Consider the following 22,739-nt stretch of genomic DNA (forward strand, 5'->3'; position numbering starts at 1 on the left):
CCTACGCTCCCCTAGGGCGAAAAGTTACCTAGATATATAGTTCCCGTTGGTGCCGCGGGGGCGGCGCTGCAGTCGACCGGCTGCACAGGCGAGCGAATGTAAATGCGCTGCCGGGAACGAGAACAAAAATGTGAACTCTCCCGAAGTCACTTTGCAGTGTCCTGTGTGAACCTGAACGAGAAAACGAGGCCTTCTCTGTGCGCTGCGCTCAAGAAACGTCGAGGGACGCCCGACTTCGGTTATGAGCATCATCGAGCGACATCCCTCCGGACAGCGGATGCAGTCCCCTGACCATCGGGATCTCCTTCCCCCGGCGGGGCGGTCTGTTACGTTTCGCCTACGACGCGCGGTTTAGCCGGCGCGACTGCAACAAAGCGGCAGACATTTTGGCCCGTTCGGCGTCGCCGCTACGCCTCCCCGCCAAGCGCGTCCAGGCATGTTCCGATGCCACGTGTCTTCATGTGCGTGTGTGAGTGTATGTGCATATGGTGCCCGACCGGCGGCGACACGACAGTAGGGGTCACCTTCTCCTCCTTGTGCCCGACCGGCGGCGATACGACAGTAGGAGTCACCTTCTCCTCCCCATTGTGCCCGACCGGCGGCGATACGACAGTGTGAGTCACCTTCTCCGGCGACACGACAGTATGCGTCACCTTATCCCATTGTACAGTCACGTGCTCGTCTATTGAGGGGTTCCTTCTTGCCCTCAACTGCGAGAGTATAAAAACAGCTGCCCCCGGACGCCAAAGGAGGGCTCCGATTTCTTCTGTTGAGTAAAGTGCTCTCCCGTCTCTCTACTTCGGTCAACCTGACCGCCAACTCTTTGCGATGTTAAAATAAACAAGTTGTTTTGTTGTTACCAGTCGACTCATGCTTTCCCGGGACCTTCGGATGCTTCCAGTTGTACCCCAGGCCGCCAGGCCAACGCTACCCTTGGGGCTTGCGACCCAGGTGCAACAACGGGCGTCAGCGCCGAGTTCCCAACAAATCGCACCAGCGGTGCGATTACAACAATCTGTACATGTAGAGATACATCTATATCCAAAAAAGGGAGCAATGAGTCATGCACAAATGACAAGCAACACTTGAAAAAATACACGTTAAAAATAATACTAACAGTTTTCCTTAGAATGTAACGACAATGTTCAGCGGAACATACGAAAGAAATGCAGAACGATGCAAAAGCGAGAGACATGGAACATGGTAAAAAATATGCAAATCTTATCACTTATAAAATTATTTTATTTATTGTAAGTCGTTTCTCGTAATAGCATCTAGTTCGGTATGGGAACCATATATCACGTTTAATCTCGGCACCTGGTACCGCAATCGCCATAAACTGTAAATAGTTCTGGTGAAAGGTAACACCCACTGGTTCTGTTTTCTGAAATCATATTACGCTTCCTTTGTTTTGACTAAGTTGCTGAAATTTATGAGAGCCTTGTTGTTATACCGAAATTTATTTTTTTTGATTTTTAAGACTAGGTAATAACCATAAAAATATTCAATAGGGAGGACATGAAGAGCTCGAAATATCTCGAGTGTATATGCATCAAATGGTGCATTAAGAAGATGTCGGACAGTCATATTTCGTAATGTTTTCAAGCTTGGTATGTTTGCTTGCGATGTCGTACGCCATGTCGTACCGCAAGAGACCGTTATATAACATCACTTTTACCTTAGAGGGCTGTATGTGTCGTAATCGACAGATTATTCCACGTGCTCTCGCCGGAGTGGACCTAATACGCTTAACGTGTTCATCCGAAATGAAATGTTTTAAAAATTAAAGCTAGCGCTTTTACGTTATCAACTAATTCTATCCTTTCTTTGCCGAGGTAAACAACAATATAGCAGTTTACCTGTTTTGGGGGTTGCGTAAACAGTACAGCCTTACTTTTATTCCAATTAATTGCTAAAGAGTTTAGATTTTTATTTATTTATTTATTTATTTACAGCATACTGCAGGCCGTGTGGCCCAAGCAGGAGGGGCATGGTAACAAATAAAAGTACATGTATAAAAGGCAGAATTGCAAAAATATGAAATTCAAGAAATGAATCAATATAACACGAAACAGCAATGTTAGTTAAGAAATACTAATAATATGAGTTTGAATTGATTCAGGTGAGTTCAGATGATGGAAAGGGATGAGGTTCCATTCTTCTATGGTTCGAGGAAAGAATGAAAACTTAAAGAGGTTTGTCCTGGCAACGTAAGGGGAGAGAGCGAGGGGGTGGGAATGACGGGTTTTCCTGGATGCGGAAAGTGTTATGTATGAACTAGGATCTAAAGAAAATTTACGGTTTATCAAGGAGTAGAGGAACTGCAGGCGCATTATTTTTCTCCTCGTTTGAAGGGTGTGAAAGCCATTTGTCCGCAGTAATTCAGAAACAGACTCTTCGCGGCCGTATTTGGAAAAAATAAAACGTATGGCTCTTCTCTGTATCCTTTCAAGGGCGTAAATGTTGATTTTGGTAAACGGGTCCCAAATAACGCACGAGTATTCCAATTTGGGTCGAATAAATGTGGTGTAGGCTAAGGATTTTACTTCATGGGATGCATGTTTAAGCTTATGGCCAAGTAGACATAACTTTCTGAAAGCAGCGGAGGCGGTAGCAGCAATGTGGCTATTCCAATTTAGGTTGTTAGTAATTGTAATTCCAAGATACTTGTACTCGCTCACTTCAGCCAAGGGATCTTGGCCAATAGAATAAGAAAATTTTAGGGGTAGTTTTTTGTTTGTTATACGTAGAAGCACAGATTTATCTGAGTTAAGTTTCATTCCCCACTTGTTGCTCCACTCAAGAATGTTGTTTAAGGCTAAATGAAGAGATAGTTGATCATGAACTGTATTAATATCGTTAAAAATGATACAGTCGTCTGCGAACAGACGAATATTGACAGGGGCCTCTATTACATCAACTATGTCGTTACAATAAATAAGAAATAGTAGCGGGCCAAGGACGCTGCCTTGAGGCACGCCAGAGGTTACCGAAAGAGAATCGGACTGCTGCCCATCAATCACTACGTACTGTTTGCGACGCGTCAAGTAAGCTCAAACCCAGGACCGGATAAAGGCAGGAAGACCAAGGAATTCTAATTTATAAATTAATTTGTCGTGAGGAACTACATCAAATGCTTTTTGAAAATCCAAAAATATCACATCCACTTGGCCAGCCTTGTCAAGGACAGAAGCAAACGAGTGAATGACTGTGCTTAATTGGGTGATTGTCGAGAGCCCCTTCCTGAAGCCATGTTGGAAAGGAGATAAAATTTTACGCTTGTTTAAGAAATCATTAATGTAGTCAGCAACAATGTGTTCAATTAATTTACAAGAAGAGGATAATATGGAAATCGGACGGTAATTTATAACTGAGCTTGGGTCACCTTTTTTTAACATAGGGACAACACGTGCTACTTTCCAATCGAGCGGAAGTACCGCGGAATGTAGAGAGGCCTGAAAGATCACTACAAGGAATTTACTTAAATGTTCCGCATAACGTCGAAGGAAGGTGTTGGGAATGCCGTCTGGACCAACAGATGATTTTACTTTTAACCGGAGGAGCATGTTAAGTACACCTTCATGAGAAATGTTAATGTCAGAAGAGCAGGATGGTGAAGTTTGGAAAGAGGGTTCAGTTGGTGGTGAGAAGACACTGTGGAAGTGGTCATTTAAAAGGTTAGCAACAGCCTTGGGATCAGTTATTGGAATGTTATCATGGATAATGTTCGTTATGGATTTATTCCGTTCCTTAATAAAGTTCCAGAACTTCTGGGGATCGTCCTTAATAAAATTTGGTAAAGTGTTGCTGAAATAAAAATTTTTTGCTTCTGCAATGGCCTCTGAAAGGGCGACACGAACACTGGTTAAATTGTCAGTAGCTGGGCCTTTCTTTCTTAGGCGTTTGGCTTTACGTTTTAATTGAATAGTGCGTCTATTTATCCATGGTGTATGTTTAGCAGGCTTTTTAAGTTTGTTAGGTATAAATTCATCAATGCAGAATAAACACATTCCTTTAAACTTTTCCCAAAGCTGCAGAACGTCATTCTGGCAAAATTCAGAAAGACAACAGTCCAGATAATCTGTTATCCGCACATCATCAGCCTGCGCAAAATTTTTCACAATTGTAAGCGCATGCGTGCCACGCGCGCGGGTAACATTCAAGGGGAATGATACAACAATAAGAGCATGGTCAGACAGCCCAGGTTCGATAGATACAGAATAATCGGAAAAGGAGCGTTCGAGAAAGACAAGGCCAAGGAGCGAACCAGGACCATTACCAAATCTGGTAGGTTCACGAACTACTTGTACAAGGTTGTGGTCGAGCATCATATCAAAAAGCACATTTGCGTCGGTAACAGAACCGGCAGTTGACATAATACGATCCCAGTCAATGCCCGGCAAGTTAAAATCCCCAACCACTAAAAGCTTATTTCTATTGAAATGTGCCATCTGTTCACTTATCGTAAATAAATAATCGGGCGAAGAGTCAGGTGGTCTGTACACCGCACATAAAACAAAAACATGACCATAAATATTCAGTTTTACGAACAGACTTTCGGTGTTGCATGACTCTGATAACAGAATGGCCTCCACGGACGACTTTACAATAACAGCTACCCCACCACCCCTAGTAGTCCTGTCTCTACGAATTATTTTGTAGGCAGGCGGGATTAAGTCCTTGTCACTGATTTCGCTATGAAGCCAGGTTTCCGTTATAACTGCAACGTGTGGCGAGTGCGACAAAAGAATTGATTCCAGTTGAATTGTCTTATTCACGATGCTACGTGCGTTAATGTTCAGTAATCTGATATCCACTTTGATCCACTTTTGTCATCATCATCATCATCATCATCATCATCATCATATTATTATTATTATTATTTATGCCTACTGCAGGACGAAGGCTTCTCCCTGCGATCTCCAATTACCCCTGTCCTGCGCGAACCGATTCCAACTAAAACCAGGAAATTTCCAAATTCCGTCGCACCACCTAGTCTTCCGCCGCCCTCTACTGTGCTTCCCTTCTCTTGGTACACATTCTGCCACCCTAATGGTCCAATGATTATATAATCTGCGCATGACATGACCTGCCCAGCGGCATTTTTTTCACTTGATGTCTATTAGAATATCGCCTATACCCGTTTGCTCTCTTATCCAGACCGCTCTCTTTCTGTCTGTTAACAAAGTTATGCCTAGAATTCTTCGTTCCATCGCTCTTTGCGTGGTCCTTAGCTTGTCCTCAAGCTTTCTTTTCAGTCTCCAATGCTCTGCCCCATATGTCAGCACTGGTAAAATGTACTAATCGTATACTTTCCTTTTCTATCATAACGGTAAGTTCCCAGTCGGGAGCTCACGATGTCTGCCGTACGCGATCTGACCAATTTTTATTCTGTGAATTTTCTTCTCATGGTCAGTGCTCCCTGTGATTATTTGACCTAGGTAAACGTAGTCCTTCACAGTCTAGAGGCTGACTTGTGATCTTGAACTCTTGTTCCCTTGCCCAGATATTTATCATTATCTTTGTCCTTCTACATCGTAATCTTCAACCCCACTTTTACAGTCTCCCTCTTAAGGTCCTAAATCATTTGTTGTAACTAGTCCGCAGTGTAACTGAATAGAACAATGTTATCGGCAAACCAAAGGTTGCTGAGGTATTCGTCGTCAATCCTTACTCCTAAACCTTCCCAGTTTAATTGCTGGAATACTTCTTTCAAGCCCGCAGTGAATAGCATTGGAGAGATTATGTCTCATTGTCTGACCGCTTTCTTTGTAGGTATCTTCCTACTTTTCCTGTGTAAAATTAAGGTGGCTGTGGAATCTGGATATTTTCCAGGGTGTTTAGGTAAGCGGTCTGTACTCCTCGACTACGCAATGCCTCTATGACTGCTGGTATCTCTACTGAATCAAATGCTTTTTCGTAATCTATGAAAGCGATATCGAGAGGCTTATTGTACTCTGCGGATTTCTCGATAACCTGATTAATGACATGGATGTGATCCATTGTAGAGTAACCTTTGCTGAAGCCAGCCTGTTCGTTTGGTTGACTAAAGTCCAGTGTTACCCTTATTCTATTGATACTATGTTGATAAACATTTTATATAATACTGAGAGTAATTTAATGGGCCTATAACTTTTCAGTTCTTTAACGTCTCCTTTTTTGTCGATTAGTATAATGTTTGCGCTCTTCCAGTTTTGTGGGACCCTTGCAGTCGATAGACACTTCTTAGAGAGAGCCGCCAGTCTGCCTAGCATTATGTCTCCTCGATTTATGATTAAGTCGACTGTTATTCCATCCTCTCCTGCCGCTTTTGCCCGTTTCACACCTTGCAAGGCCCTTTTGACCTCATCTCAAGTTAAAGGAGGGGTTTCTGCATACTGTTCATTATTGTTTCGAATAGAGTACTCCTGCGTCCTCGTGAGTATTGTACAGGTCAGTATAGAATTCTTCCGCTGCCTTTATTATACCATAGAGATTGCTGGTGATATTACCCTGCCTATCTTTCTGCATACAACTTTGTTTGTCCTATGCCATGTTTCTTTCTCACTGATTTCAAACTGAGTCCCTTTTTTACGGCTTCTTCAGTCTTTCTGACGTTATAATTTTGAATATCACTCATTTTCGTTTTGTTGATCAGTTTTGACAGTTCCGCGAATTCTATCTTATCTCTTGAGTTGGACACTTTCATTCTTTGTCGTTTTTTTATTAGGTCCTTTGTTACTTCGAAGAGCTTGCCTACTGGTTGCCTTGGTGCCTTGCCTCCCACTTCAATTGCTACCTCAGAAGCCGGCCTCGTTACGGTTTCATTCATTACCTCTGTGTCATCATAATCATATTTCTGTTCTATGGCAGCATACTTGTTTGCATGTACCAGCCAAATTTGTCTGTTTTACCCTTACTGCCTCTGAGTTGACCTATTCTTTCTTGACCAATTTTATTCTTTCTCTGTTCAATTGAGGTCAATCCTATCCCTCACTAAACCATGATCACTGCACTGTACCCAACCTATTCTACATTCCGCACAATGAGGTCGGCAGAAAGTATGAAATCAATTTCGTTTCTTCTTTCACCATTAGCGCTTTTCCACGTCCACTTTCTGTTGCTACGTTTCCTGAAAAAGGTGTTCATTATTCTCAGCTTATTCCGTTCTGCTAATTCTACCAGCATCTCTCCTCTCGCGTTTCTAGAAGTGACTCCGTAGTTGCCAATTGCCTGTTCACTCGCCTGCTTTTCCCCCACTTTTGCATAAAAAGTCATCCATTACTACTGTATACTGAGTCAGCCCTTTTCTCATTGCTGATTCAACGTCTACATAAAACTGATCTACTTCCTGATCCTCATGACTGAATGTTGTAGCCTACGCTTGTACTGCCTTTATTCTATACCTCTTACTGAGTTTGATTACGACTACTTCTACCCTCTCGTTAACACTCTTGAATTCGTCAATGTTGCCCGCTATGTCCTTATGAATTAGGAATCCTATGTGTATTGCTTCTTACCAGGGAGACCTCTATAACAGAGCACATGGCCGTTATTTAGCAATATGTAAGCCTCAGCAGTTCTTCCAATCTCACTAAGGCCGATAATATCCTAAACAATGTCTCATATTTCCTCGAAGAGTCCTGCTAAGCTAGCCTCGCTCGAGAGTGCTTGGGTGTTAAACTTTGCAAGGTTCAGTTTCCATTGGCGGCCTGTCCGGACCCAGACATTCTTAGCACCCTCTGCTGCGTTACAGGTCTGACCGCCGCATGGGTCAGGTGCTCCGCAGCTGCGGGGGACTGAGGGCCATTGGTTAATTGTAGATATAATCAGGGATGTTGTGGCCGAATACCGCACCAGGGAGGCCAATTCCTATTCTGGTGAGGGAGTGTCTTTGTTCAAGCTTAAAGGGCCTTCCGAATTTGGTTGTAACTGGATTAGTACAGCCCCACTCGCTCTCGGCATCTTTTGCCGGTGTCAGGCGTCACTGCAAACCCGCAGATGTAATGCACTGGAAAATTAAATGAAGAAACACGGGGGGATTTGAACTTCCACTTTTGTAATAGGTTTAAAGTCTCATTTACCATATCTGTAAGTTACGTAATATCAAGTGATCTGAAAAAAAAAGGCTAGTATCATCCGCAGAGGTTATGAATTGGGCATGTTCACTAATATTGGTCATGTCATTAATATAAATATAAATGAAATCGGTACACTTCCTTACACTTCCGAGTACACACTTCCTTGTGGAGCAGCAGTGGAACGGCTTGTGTTAATTCCCCTTCTGATGAAGGTGTTGATCCGATTGCGACGCAATGCCTTCTGTGCTCAAGATATGATTTCAAAAGATTAAGCGTAATCCTACGAAAGCAATAATGGTTTAATTATGAAAATAGGATTTTATAGTGATTCTAATCGAAAGCCTTGGAAAAGTCAACGAATACACCTAGCGTTAACATTCTATTCTCAAAGTTATGTAAACTATTTATTTTTGCTTCAGTAAGCCAAGCTCTGTAGACATTCCATACCGGAATCCAAAATGCATATCTGTTAGGATGCTCTGTTTGTCACAAAATGAGGTGATTCTCTCGCAAATGATCTCTTCGAGACCCTTTGAAGTTACAGTAAGTATAGATACTGGCCTATAATTTCTTAACTCGTTTTTGTTTCTGGACTTAAATGTAACAATCCCTTTCGCATGTTGCATTTTATGAGGGAAGACGACGTGTATAAGCAAATGTTAAAAATGTTAGTAAGCCTACGTAACAAAAGATCAAGCACAAGTTTAATGGGTTTAATCTGCAATTCATCTATATCGCGCGATGTGCGGTTCTTTAAGGACAAAGGTCGAGCGTACTTCTAGTGCTGCAGGTTCAAAAAGCAGTGAAAGTATTGGGATTTCCCAGAAAGGAGGTTACATCTATATTATGCGAGCTTAAGCTTAAAGACATAGTGTTTTTCTTAAAATGTGTCAGCTAATCCTTCACCACTATTGCTTTGTTATCAATTGTTAGCTGTAATTCCTGCTTATTATGAGATTCAGGCAGTAGAAGTTTATTTACTTCACGCCAAACGACATCGCTCCTAGTTCCCACTCTATAAAAACGTTTTCAAAATGTCTGTTTTTGGCATTTCCCAAGTATTTAGTTAAACTGTTTCTGTATTTTTAGAGGACGTGAAGTCCGCAGGATCCCGAGTCTTAAGAAACTTTGCATACGAAGAATTTTTTTCGCGGATCATTCTGAGTCATTCATCAGTAAGCCATGGTTTGCTATTTTTGTCGATTTTTTAATTTTTTGTACGGGAAACAACCTTCGTAAACGTTTAAAAGTGTGTACATAAATATATTATACGCTTCATTCGCGTCTGTGCAGTGAAGTGCGGAGCTCGAGTGTATTTTTTTTATTGCCATGCGAAAATTTTGTAGAGTTTTTATTAAATGCTTGAATCAGGAAGGGATCAGAACGATGAGACTTCCAAAATGCGCGATTAGCCTTATATAGCATGTACACGGGCGAGTGATCTATGTTTCCTTCAATTACACCAGACAGCACATAGCCGTCCGAGCAATTTGTGATAAACAAATCAAGCAAGCTTTCGTAGTTGGTACTATTTCGTGTGGGTGCCTTAATTACGTTTCTGCTGCAAAAAGAATCAAGAATAATCTGCAATCTTCACGACTACTGCGCATTTACTAAAAGAATAATATTCAAATCCCCGCCTATGACAAGTTGCAAGTGATTTGTGCTGATAAAACACAACAATCTTTCAAGAAATGCGAAAAGAATCCTCAATGCCGCCGCTAGGGGGACGATACACCACAGTGAAAACATACTTGTGTGATTCTAGACGTAACGTTTCTGTTTCGTGTTGTTCACGTAAAGAATACGATCGAGCCAAGTGTCAGTCAACACAGAACGCCGTTGCTTTATTTGCTCAACTATATATACGTTGTGGGTAGGAGAGGGAACACGTTTAAGATAGCTTTCGAGGGCATGTTCGTTGGTTCGATCGTTAGTGGGCATGCGCAGTAATGCCGAGTTGAACATGATGTGCATGTCTTTATAAAACACGATACATCCTCTTTTCTGTATAAACACGGAAGTGAAAATGTTATCGAAAGGTATTGCAAGGGGTTAAGAACATTGCTTAAAATTGCTGCCGTATTGGAGGCGCTGTGGTGGTCTTCTTTGCCGTGTTGATCTCCTCAAAAGCGCACTTGTCTCATTTGATATCGCCGGTGCACCTCCGTTTGACGACGTATGTTCGTTTACAATGCCGTCGTTGTCGCTTTCGTCGTCCGTGGAATCTCCGGTGGATGACTCCATGCTGAAAGGTTCGGCTGTCGCAAGAAGGTGCTGCCGGTTCCGACGCAGAATTTTGCCGTCTTCTGTCTCTACTCGGTAGGACCTTGGTTGCCCCGCTCGCATCACTCTGGCTTTGGTATCCCATCGGTCTCCGCGCACTCGCACGACTTGTCCTTTCCGTAAAGGAGCCAGGGAGCGTCTCGGCTGTTCCGTCTGTCGATGCTTCCTCACAGACGTGCTGGGTACTTCCAAAAAATCCGGCAATGGCGTTCGAAGCCGTCGACCAAATAGCAGTTCACCCGGCGATCTGCCGTCTTCCAGAGGACATGACCTGTAACTGAGTAATCCGAGCCAGAAGTCCTCTCTTCCTTCGGTTGTCTTTTTAAGGATTCTTTTTACCACCTGAACCCCTTTCTCGGCCAAGCCATTTGAGCGTGGAAACCGCGGGCTTGAAGGGACATGCTTGAAATCGTATCTTTCTGAAAAGAGCAGAAACTCGCGGCTGGAGAATTGCGGTCCGTTGTCAGTGCACACTTCTTTTGGTATGCCGTGTCTAGCAAATATTGCGCTTAGTTTATCAATCACACCGGCTGCTGACGTGTCCTGCAACTGCTCAACCTCGGGAAAATTAGACAACGCATCATACGCAGAAAAATACGATTTTCCAGCGTACTGGAAGATGTCAACACCAATCCTACACCAGGCATGCGCAGGCACTGGGCGGATAAGAAGGGGTTGTAAGCGTGCTTCTGGCATACTGAGCATTTTTTAATCACATTTTCGACATCAGTGTTCATACCGGGCCAGAAAACCAAACGACGCGCACGTTCTTTGCACTTATTTAGTCCCATGTGGCCTTCATGGCTTCTTCTTAACATTTCTTGGCGCATGCTGGTTGGCACCACGACCTTGCAACCTTTTAGTAGCACCCCGCTTACGGCTGACAGTTCACTTTCGAAATGCTTAAGCCGTCCCTGCACAGGTTGGTTCTTCTGAAGGCACGTGACGACACTATGCCAGTAGCTGTCATTTCGCGTTTCTTTTGATAGGCGCTCTAACGTGGCATCGCTTACAAGTGACGATACAACACCTACGGCGTGAATCTCGATGTCTTCTGCTTCATTCTTTTGCGGTTTTTCTACAGAGGCACGCGACAGCAGGTCTGGCAGCACGAACTGCTTTCCTGGAACAAAATGCAGAGTGAAATTGTATTTTAGTAAACGTAGAAAGAAGCGCTGCAGTCTCGGTGGCATGTCAGCAATTGCCTTCAATCGGGCTACCCCGAAGTGCTTGATGATTCCTCCCCCATAGGAGCGTAGCACTGCATTACTTTCTCTTATTTGTGCCGCGGGCTGTAATGCGCGGTACATACCATACGGCAGAAGGTTCGCTTGTGCACCGGTGTCCACTTTCAAGTTGATGTGCTTGCTGCCGACTAGTGCTTCTGCTACCCAGTCACGATGGCTTTTGACAGTATCTACCGATACGTCGAAAATCGTGAAGTCTTCGTCAGCATTGACTTCTGCCACTTGCCTGTTGCTCTTGCATTGCACAGCAAAATGGTTCTTGCCTCCGCATCGTCTACAGGTGCGTCTAAATGCCGGACAATTCCTCAAGCCGTGCTCCCGACCACACCTACTGCATTTAAATACTGGGGATGCAACAGTTTCCTTTGGCCTTGCTTGGATATGGTCAACTTGGTGCTGTTCGCGTGCCCAAAGTTGATTTTGTGCATCTGACAACTCGGCGGATTTGCACACCTGCTCAGCTTTCGCCAGTGTCAATTCCTTGTCCCTTAGCAGCTTCTGGCGCACTTTGTCGTCGCTCGTTCCAAATACAATTTGGTCATGGATCATTGAATTTTCCATTACGCCGAAGTTGCACAATTTCGCCAGGTGCCTCAGGTCCCTTGCGAATGGTTCAAAGGGCTCACCTTCTGCTTGGACTCGTCGTCGAAATAGGTACCACTCATGTATTTCATTCACCTGCGCTGCGCAGTACTCATCGAATTTCTTGATGACGGTCGCATAGTCCATTCTTTCGGCGTCTTCAGTGAAAGTAAAGTTGTTGTAGATTTCCAACACATCTTCACCTCCCAAACTGAGCAGTAGGGCAGCCTTCGTGCTATCATCCCGAGGCTTGTCTCTTGGCACCGAGGCTGCTAGGAAAATCTCGAATTTTTGCTTAAAAAGCTTCCATTGTTTGGCAATGTCGCCACTCAGGCATAACGGTTCAGGAGGCTTTAAGAATTCCATCACGGGTGGCGGTGCACTTCTGACACCATGTTTCGTGTTGTTCACGTAAAGAATACGATCGAGCCAAGTGTCAGTCAACACAGAACGCCGTTGCTTTATTTGCTCAACTATATATACGTTGTGGGTAGGAGAGGGAACACGTTTAAGATAGCTTCTCGAGGGCATGTTCGTTGGTTCGATCGTTAGTGGGCATGCGCAGTAATGCCGAGTTGAACATGATGTGCATGTCTTTATAAAACACGATACAGTTTCGTAATCTGTTGTCAGCTCAGCGCAGAGTAAACTGGAAGCATGCTACATGAAATTTGCTCAGATACAAGCTGTAATACAGCCCCGCTATACTTATGAGAATGGTTCAAATAAAAGGTTTGGAAACCAGGTATTCGAAACACTTCGTCGTCTGAAGTATACCATGTTTCCGTTATGATTGCATTGTCAAATTGAAACGGGAAGTCACCGAGAAGCGCGATCAACTCGTCATGCTTGTGCCTAGCTGATTGTGCATTACAGTGAAGGAATGAAGGGCATTCGCGCGAATTTGGCTTTATGACGTTTCTTGGTGAAACCATTCCCATGGCGCAAATAAGATAACAGATCAAGGAAATCTTTATGTAGACGTGTCTGCTCGCACATCTTTTGCACATCTGCCTCACCACCAATACGAATAACATTAGATCTTTCCGTTTTCCGTGCAAAGAATTTACTGCCCTTCACCCAAGCAAAACGTCAGTTCAGTTCCCGTTTCTTAGCGATGGCCATGCCCAGAATCTTCTTTCGCTGCGGACAAAGCTGCTCATTTACAAACATTGCTCGCCGCTTGTTAAATCCTAGGTCACTGGAATCAATTCTCGCCTTCCGTGCATTTTGAAGGACTTTTTCACGCTTTGTGCGATGGTTGAAAACAACCACAATGCTCTGCTCCGTGTCCGCCCTTCTTGACGCGATTCGATAGCAAATTTTAATGTCTTCCTTCTTAATCTGTTCATACTATGCGTCGCCTACTTTGCCTAGCACATTAACTAGATTTTCAGCTTCCTTATGCGGAATTTCCTTAATTTCGATGTTTTGTTCCGAGCGTATTGGTCTTCAACAGTGACCTTGAGCAATGTTTCTTCATGCGATTGTTTTTTCAGTGCTTCGACTTCCTGCGCAAGTGCATGTTGCGATGTTTTGAGAGCTACATTTTCCGCTTTCACTAATGCGCAGTCCTGCTTGAGCTTTTCGAATTCTGTGCTGATAAACTCAAGACCATTTTTAAGCTCGTTTATTTCCTTGCGCAGTTCACGCGCTAAATTTGACGCTTCCGTTGACATCATAAAAAGCAGTCAAAGATAAGAGCGGTTTTGCAACAGAGGTAGCAAGCTAGCAAAGAGATAAGTTTCACAATAAGGTAAACCGTCAAACCTGGAAAATCAAGCAGGGAAATGTGAGACGTGTTTCCTTCGCGCTGCCTCTTTTACCAAATGCTGCTTCGTCGATACGAGCGCTCTTTTATTACAGGCTCCGGCGACGGCATAATACAATAATTTGCGACATAACTTCAACATTTTCGACGAGATAAAGCTCAGTAATTTTCTTCTGGCCATTGGAAACTAAGAGGAAAACGTTGATGTCATCCACCACGCTGAAATACACCCCGACATTCTGCTCGCCCGGGACGGACTACACCCCAACTTTTGTGGCGTCAAGATAACGCCTAACAACACCAAGTACAGGCTCAGCAACTCTTTTAAACCAACGCATGAAACACCAGTAAATCCTGTGTCCCAGTTAGCTTCAACACAGAAACACACGCCTGAAATTTTGAACACCAGCTCACACGAACGTTCCATCAAAGTTAGAACTCACGAAGCATCTACAAAAACGATGGACGCGGAACCAACACCACCAGAACAACAGCTGCTCATACAGAAGCCCGCAACCACCCGCGAAGCCTTAACGCAAACAGCTATATACATTAATAAGCCGACAGATACACAGACACACATCGGTGCAGGCCTCGACAAGAAAATTAAGTGTAAAAAGACAGGAGATGTTTCGCCCCGGAAGTCTGCTCAAACGAAACAGAAATGACTATCACGCACTACGCATAGCACATGCTACAACGAATCTCGCCCTTTTCTCCAATCCCGCAAACCCGCCGCTAAACAAACAAACTGCATTAAACAGAGGAAACTTCCAAAAGGTCTTAGAATTAGGGTTAGATGTGCCCTCGATTCTTTACGCTCCAGGCTATTATTGAAGTGGAATGCTGTCCTAGAAAATACATCGCTCTCTAATTCATATTCTCGAAGAACACTTCAAGAAACAACGTACGATCATTGCTGATCAAGTCAACAGAATCAATTTATCTGAACTGGCAAGAAGACGACTTGAACAATACGTCCAAGCTAGGGAGGAAAAATTACTAGATGAATACCAGCAAAAAGGCATTAGAGCTGCAGACCCACCTAAGAAAACTAATGTAACCCCTACAGCACATGACTCCACCGATAGTCCTACAGGCGAGCATTTAGAGCACTGCAGCAAGGTTTAGACATACCAGTCGATGCCCCGAGGAAGTTGATCTCCTGAAACGTGGTCTAACATTTTGTCCCATGAACAGCGCAGTAAAGGAATACGAACTCCACAATTAAATAACAGTTTTCAAGACGCATGTGCATCAAGGAGTTCTTTTCCGATAAGCCAGATGTAGGAAAACAGGATAGAGAAAAAATTATGGGGTTTTACGCGCCAAAACCACTTTCTGATTATGAGGCACGCCGTAGTGGGGGACTCCGATAATTTCGACCACCTGGGGTTCTTTAACGTGCACCTAAATCTAAGTACACGGGTGTTTTCGAATTGCGCCGCCAACGAGATGCGGCCGCCGAGGCCGGGATTTGATCCCGCGACCTCGTGCTCAGCAACAGGATAGAGACTCTCTAGGACCACCTAGCACGTGGACGCCAGAAAATGAACAGTGCCCAGAGCTGGATATATACATAAGGCTGATCTCAAAGGAAATTCTAGAGTCTGCGCGGCATTGCCGGAAACGCAAAAAGTTGTCTCCCGCTCAGTACCAAATACTTGAACTCGCAGAAAGGAGTGATATTGTAATAAAACCAACTACAAGAATGAGGCCTCCAGACAACTGAGCGAGCACACCCATTACAGAAAACTCGACTGTAACCCAACTTCAGACTCCAGGAATACTGTGGAAAACACAGCTCCTATCCAGGGAATATTGAATATTGTCACGTGGTCGTGACGTCAAATAACACAGTAGCAATACTGTTAAAGGAAAAACTAGCTTTTATTCGGCGAACCTGTGCCCACAAAACAGGCTACACTTAAAGCACGAGAGCGGCGAACACAGTCGGCTATCGTCGAAAATCTGATTAACGGGTCAAGCGCGTCGGCTTTTGTACATCAATCGTCGAATGTTCCGATGTTCCGCGCGCCTTCCACAAAGTTCTACATTATTCGCGTCGCGCACACACGCAATCAGATTACACAAATTTCAGTCACGGACAGTGGATGGAACCATCGATAACATTCCAGAAACTTCCCACACATGCAAGCGCGTCCTGCGCTGTGCGATAACATTTGTTAGGCGGTGAAACGTGTCGCCCGATAAAGACAAGTACACGTGTCAATACCCCCTGTTAAAAAGCATCCACCCGATGCTGCAAACAAACGAATCTAATAAAAAAAGCACTCGTAGCAAAGAAAACAAAGATAAGGAAGTTCGTCAGCGCGCGTAAAAGGGCTTCAGACGCAGTGCGTGGACCACTTCAGATCGTGCTAGGCGCCGCTGTAACTGCGAAATGCCGTCTGGCACGACCTCATAGTCCAGTTCACCAACACGTCGGATGATCTTGTAGGATCCGAAATAACGTCGGAATAGTTTGTCACTGAGTCCTCGTCGACGTATTGGGGTCCAAACCCAAACACGGTCACCGGGCTGGTACTCGACGAAGCGTCGTCGGAGGTTGTAGTGTCGGCAGTCGGTACGTTACTGGTTCTTGATCCGTAGGCGGGCGAGCTGTCGGGCTTCTTCGGCGCGCTGGAGATTGGTAGCGACGTCAAGATTCTCCTCAATGACGTGCGGCAGCATGGCATCGAGCGTCGTTGTCGCGTTCCTGCCGTAAACCAGCTTAAACGGCGTGATCTGTGTTGTTTCTTGCACCGCCGTGTTGTAAGCGAAGGTTACGTACGGCAGGACGCCATCCCAGGTCTTGTGTTCGACGTCGACGTACATGGCTAGCATGTCGGCGAGGGTTTTATTCAGGCGTTCCATAAGACCATTCGTCTGTGGGCGGTAGGCAGTTTTCCTCCTGTGCCTTGGGTGACTGTACTGAAGAATGGCTTGGGTGAGCTCCGCTGTAAACGCCGTTCCTCTGTCGGTGATGAGGACTTCTGGGGCGCCATGTCGCAGCAGAATGCTTTCGACAAACAATTTTGCCACTTCGGCTGCGCTGCCTTTCGGGAGAGCTTCAGTTTAAGCGAAGCAGGTGAGGTAGTACGTCGCTACGATGATGCACTTATTTCCGGACGTTGACGTCGGAAACGGTTCCAACAAGTCCATTCCGATCTGCTGAATAAGTCGGCAAGGAGGCATGATCGGCTGTAGTATTCCGGCTGGCCTTGTGGGCGGTGTCTTGCATCGCTGAGAGTCTCGGCATGTCTTGACGTAACGGGCAACGTAGGCGGTTAGGCGCGGCCAGTAATACCTTTCTTGTATCCTCGATAGCGTCAGGGAGAAGCCGAGGTGCCCGGCTGTCGGATCGTCATGTAGGGCGCGCAGTATTTCTGGACGCAGAGCCGACGGAACAACAAGAAGGTAGTTGGCGCGGACTGGTGAGAAGTTCTTCACGAGTAGATTATTTTGAAGCGTGAAGGAAGATAATCTGGGAACAACGTCGGTGTGCCCTTCCAAATATTCGACGAGGCCTTTTAGCTCCGGGTCTTCCCGTTGCTGTTCAGCGAAGTCTTCGGCGCTTATTATTCCAAGGAAGGCGTCGTCATTCTCGTCATCTTGCGGCGGCGGGTCATTGGGAGCGCGTGATAGGCAATCCGCATCGGAGTGTTTTCGTCGGGACATGTAGGTTACAGTGATGTCGTATTCTTGTAGTCTGAGGCTCCACCGCGCCAGTCATCCTGAAGGATCCTTTATATCCGCTACCTAACACAACGCGTGATTGTCTCTGACGATTTTGAATGGCGTGCCATAAAGATAAGGGCGAAATTTAGCTGTAGCCCAAACGATGGCGAGGCATTCCTTTTCGGTCGTAGAATAGTTGCCTTCCGCTTTTGACAGCGGCCGGCTAGTGTAAGCTATCACCTGTTCGACTCTGGACTAGAACAGCACCGAGGCCTAGGCTACTGGCGTCAATATGAATTACTGTATCGCCGTACTCGTGGTGCGGAAGTACCGGTGGCGACTGCATGCGTCGTTTGAGTTCTTCAAATGCGTCGGCCTGCGGCGTTTCGCACTTGAAGTGAACATCACATTTAGTTAGACGTGTCAACGGCTCAGCCATGCGTGAAAAATACTTGACAAAGCGCCTGTAGTAGGCACACATGCCAAGGAATCTACGCACTGCCTTTTTGTTGATGGGTTGCTGGGACTGTGCGATGGCAGCTGTCTTTTGCGGGTCTGGACGTGCACCAGATTTGCTGATTACGTGGCCTAGGAACAGAAGCTCATCGTAAGCGAAGCGGGATTTTTCCGGCTTCAGAGTGAGCCCTGATGACTTGATGGCCTCTAGTACGGTCGCAAGCCGCCTGAGGTGATCGTCGAAATTTCCGGCGAAGACGACGACGTCATCCAAGTAAACGAGACAGGTCTGCCACTTCAATCCTGCTAAAGCCGTGTCCATCACGCGCTGGAACGTGGCAGGCGCCGAGCACAGTCCGAATGGCATAACCTTGAACTCGTAGAGGCCGTCAGGGGGGATGAAGGCGGTCTTTTCGCGATCTCTTTCGCCGACTTCTATTTGGCATTAGCCAGACTTGAGGCACATGGACGAGAAGTATTCAGCATTGCAGAGCCGATCCAATGCATCGTCTATTCGTGGGAGGTGGTATACGTCCTTCTTCGTGATCTTGTTCTGACGACAATAATCGACGCAGAAACGCAGGGTTCCGTCCTTTTTCTTCACCAATACTACGAGAGATGCCCACGGGATTTTGGACGGCTGGAAGATATCGTCGCGCAGCATTTCGTCGACGTGGTGCCTCATAGCCTCACGTTCTCGTGCAGAAACTCGATGAGGGCTCTGGCGGAGTGGTCGAGCACATTCTTCGGTTATTATGCGATGCTTTGCGACTGGCGGTTGTCGAATCCTTGATGACGTCGAAAAGCACTCTTTGTATCGTCGAAGTAAGCTTCTCAGCTGTTCTTGCTTAATCATGGGGAGTCTTGGATTTATGTCGAAGTCTGGTTCAGGAACTACGTACGTCGTGGTACATGCGGCAGAATCCGAGAGGACAAACGCATTGCTGGTTTCCCGAATTTCCTCGATGTATGCGATCGTCGTGCCCTTGTTGATGTGCTTGAACTACTGGCTGAAGTTTGTCAGCAACACTTTCGTGTTTCCTCGGTGCAGTCGAGCGATTCCTCTAACGACGCGAATTTCACGATCGAGCAGCAGACGTTGGTCGCCTTCGATAACGCCTTCTACGTCAGCGGGTATTTCTGTGCCGACCGAAATAACAATGCTCGAGCGAGGCGGGATGCTCACTCGTTCTTCGAGCCCAGTCAAGGCGTGGTGACTACGAGAGCTCTCCGGCGGTATCACTTGATCTTCCGACAGCGTTATCGGTTTTGACTTCAGGTCTATGATTGCGCCGTGTTGATACAGGAAGTGAGGTGAGGTGAAATGAGGCGTAATGAGGTGTCCTCCAGCGGTTCAAATTTTAGAGCCTTCCCATGCAGTTTTACCTTTCTTCAACTGGGCGGCTATGTGTCCACTCATTACGGAGTAATCGGCCCCTGTGTCCACTAAGGCGGTAACTGCGTGGCCGTCGAGAAGCACGTCGAGGTCGGTGGTTCTTTGCCTGGCGTTGCAGTTAGGTCTCGGCGTCGGATCACGGCTTCGTCGTGCTGAACTGAAGCTGGAACGTCGCGTCGTCAGGTCGTCTTTCGTCGTCGTATTCTTTGCTTCCAGACTTCGTCGCGACGGCGGCGTGTCGTTATGTCGTCGAGGTAGTTTCTTCGGCGGCGGAGGATCTTCGTCAGTTCGACGAACAGCAACCGCACCTCCATCGGTTGATCCTTTTAGTTTTTCGGATCTAGGCTCGCTGACCGGCCCCGGGCTGGGCCAGTCTATGGTCGGCGCTGCGGCGACAGGTAGCGGCCTGGTGATGGCAAACGCGACGGTCGTCGAGGGCTCCACTGAGTGGCGGCGAGGTAGTCGGTGATGTCATGATGGCGTTCACCTTCCCTAGGTCTCAGTGATAGCGGCAGTGATAGCAAAGCGGATGGTGGTCGGGGGCGCGCCAAACGTCAGTCTTCCTTGGAATGCCGCGTGGGTTGACGGGTTGGGTTGCTGGCGGCGGGGGTGGTGGTCGACGGAATTGCGGCGTTACGGGGCCCTTGTGCGGTCGTGGAGGGGGACCTTGACGGCGGGCGACGGCGGCGTAGGTCATCGCTTGCGGCTGAGGCTGCAGCGATTCAGGGGCTACTCCGAGTTGTTGTTGGAGCTGCTCACGTACGGCGTCGGCAATCGAAGCCACTTGAGGCTGTGATGGTGGGAACAGCTTCTGTGGCTCCTCCCACACGACCACTCGGATAGTCTCGTCAGTGGCCAGTGACTTATCTCCGGCGTAGTTTGTTGAGTTCGTGCGGCGGTCAAATGGCCGGTTTCGCATCTCGAGTGTCTTCTCGATGCTGGTGGCCTCGCGAAGAAACTCGTCGACGGTCTTCGGTGGGCTTCGTACCATTCCGGCAAAAAGTTCCTCTTTCACACCACGCATGAGTAGGCGGACTTTCTTCTCCTCGGGCATTTCATGGTGGGCGTGGCGGTATAGACGGCCCATTTCCTCCGTGAAGATCGCGGTTATCTCATTAGGTAGCTGCACCCGGTTTTCTAATAGAGCTTGGGCTCGTTCTCGGCACACGACGCTTGCGAATGTCTGCAGGAAGCCGCTTCGGAACAATTCCCAGGTCGTTAAGGTGGCTTCTTGGTTCTCGAACCACGTCCTGGCCGCGTCTTCCAATGCGAAGAAGACATGTCGCAGTTTGTCGTCGCTGTTCCAATAGTTAAATGTAGCGACCCTCTCATACATCTCAAGCCAGCTTTCCGGGTCCTCGAACGTTGAACCGCGGAACGTCGGAGGCTCCCTGGGTTGCAGCTGCACGACGGGGGACGCTGGGGCTGCCATTGGGGTGGACTTGGTGGCGATCTTCATGGTCGTCCGTCTCCGGGGGCAGTCCTTGCAGCCTGCGGCTACCTTGCTGGTTCTTGGCGACATTAGTGTTGTCTTCCGCGTGAGGGCTTGGGTCACGGCTTTGTGGGGGCGTCCGGTACATGAACGCAAAGCACCTCCACCAGATGCGACGTGGTCGTGACGTCAAAGAATAGAGTAGCAATACTGTGAAAAGCAAAACTAGCTTTTTTGGGCGAACCTGTTCCCACAAAACAGGCTACACTTAAAGCACAACGAGAGCGGCGAACACAGTCGGCGATCGTCGAAAATCTGATCAACGGGTCAAGCGCGTCGGCTTTTATACATCAATCGTCGGATGTTGCAGAGTAATCGCTGGGACCCGCGCGCCGTCCACAAAGTTCTACATTATTCACGTCGCGCACACATGCAATCAGATTACACAAGTTTCAGTCATAGACAGTAGATCGAACCATCGATAACATTCCAGAAACTTCCCACACATGCAAACGCGTCCTGCGCTGTGCGATAACATTTGTTAGGCGGTGAAACGTGTCGCCCGATAAAGACAAGTACACGTGTCAATATCTATGATGCCCAAGAACACAAAGCAGGTCGTTTTTATCTTCTTCCTAATATATATAAAGTTCCATGGAAAAATTATTTACAGGAGAAATCCCAGATAGGCCTATTGTATCTAATAACAACGCACCGTACTGAGCCACTTTCTAAATTATTAAACCAACTGTCAAACATCCCCACTACCCTCCCATCTTTTGTTCAAGACACGCCGCACTTCCAAATATCGACGGCATCAACGCCACTCCAATCCTTTCCGAGCACGCTATTCTAGTCACTTCGGATGCTTCTGCCCTTTACACTAACATACCCATGAATGAAGGCACGGACTCCGTTTCTAAATCCCTCGCAATCAATCCCCAAGCGCACGCTCCTGAAGTTTAGCTGTCCCTCTTGAGGGTAATTCTCACGCTCAACTATTTTGAATTCGATTCTTTTCACTACCTGCAAACTTTCGTCACTAGCATGGGAACACCGCTCGCTGCCACGTACGCGAATATTTTCGTGGGACAGCTTGAAGCATACCTGTTGAAATCCTACCCTTCAAAACCCCGCACCTATCTTCGTGACATTGACAACATATTTATAAACAGGGAACACGGCACAGGTGCGCTACCAGACTTAATTAGCCATTTTAATCGCTTTCATTCAAGTACTAAATTTACTGCTCCCCACTCTCTTAGTGAGATCAACTTCCTCAACGCGACGGTCTACATAGAAAGCGGAAAACTGAGAACGACACTTTACCGAAGCCTACGGATAGCCAGAAATATGTAGACTGCAACAATCATTGCCCGCGACACTGCAAGCAAGGAATTTTTGTCGGACAAGCGAAATGAATAAGAAGAATCTGCAGCGAAGACCACGATTATATCCACCATCTAAATAACCTGAAAACAACGCTAGCAGAAAGAAATTACGCCTGGTCTTCTGCACAACACCCGATAAGCTCAGAAAAACTTCTTTGCGTTGATGGACTTGTCTTGGCAATAGCGAAGCACAATCACCGGTGGTAAACACCTTTCTACAGCAACATTCAAAAGGGTGTTGTACCCTTCCTGCATTACACCTAGGACCTCGAGGTGTCAAACATTCTTGAAGTCGAAAGAAATCGCGTCTTCAGCGAAAACAACAGGCTTTGACTGAAGGAGTCGACTGGTGTGATTGTGCACGGCAACTACCTTGCGTCCAGAACTTTCTTTGAGCAAGTTTACAGCAATTTCCCTATTGATATTTGTCAATGATA

General features: G+C 46.4%; 1 protein-coding gene across 1 annotated transcript in view; it reads left to right on the forward strand.

Annotated features, from left to right (window-relative positions):
* The window catches only part of LOC142557932 (uncharacterized), a 152,134-nt gene that overhangs the window by 25,434 nt on the left and 103,961 nt on the right, over positions 1-22,739 (forward strand). The window lies entirely within an intron of this gene.

The sequence above is a fragment of the Dermacentor variabilis genome, chromosome 9 (assembly GCF_050947875.1).
Source record: "Dermacentor variabilis isolate Ectoservices chromosome 9, ASM5094787v1, whole genome shotgun sequence".
NCBI lineage: Eukaryota > Metazoa > Arthropoda > Arachnida > Ixodida > Ixodidae > Dermacentor > Dermacentor variabilis.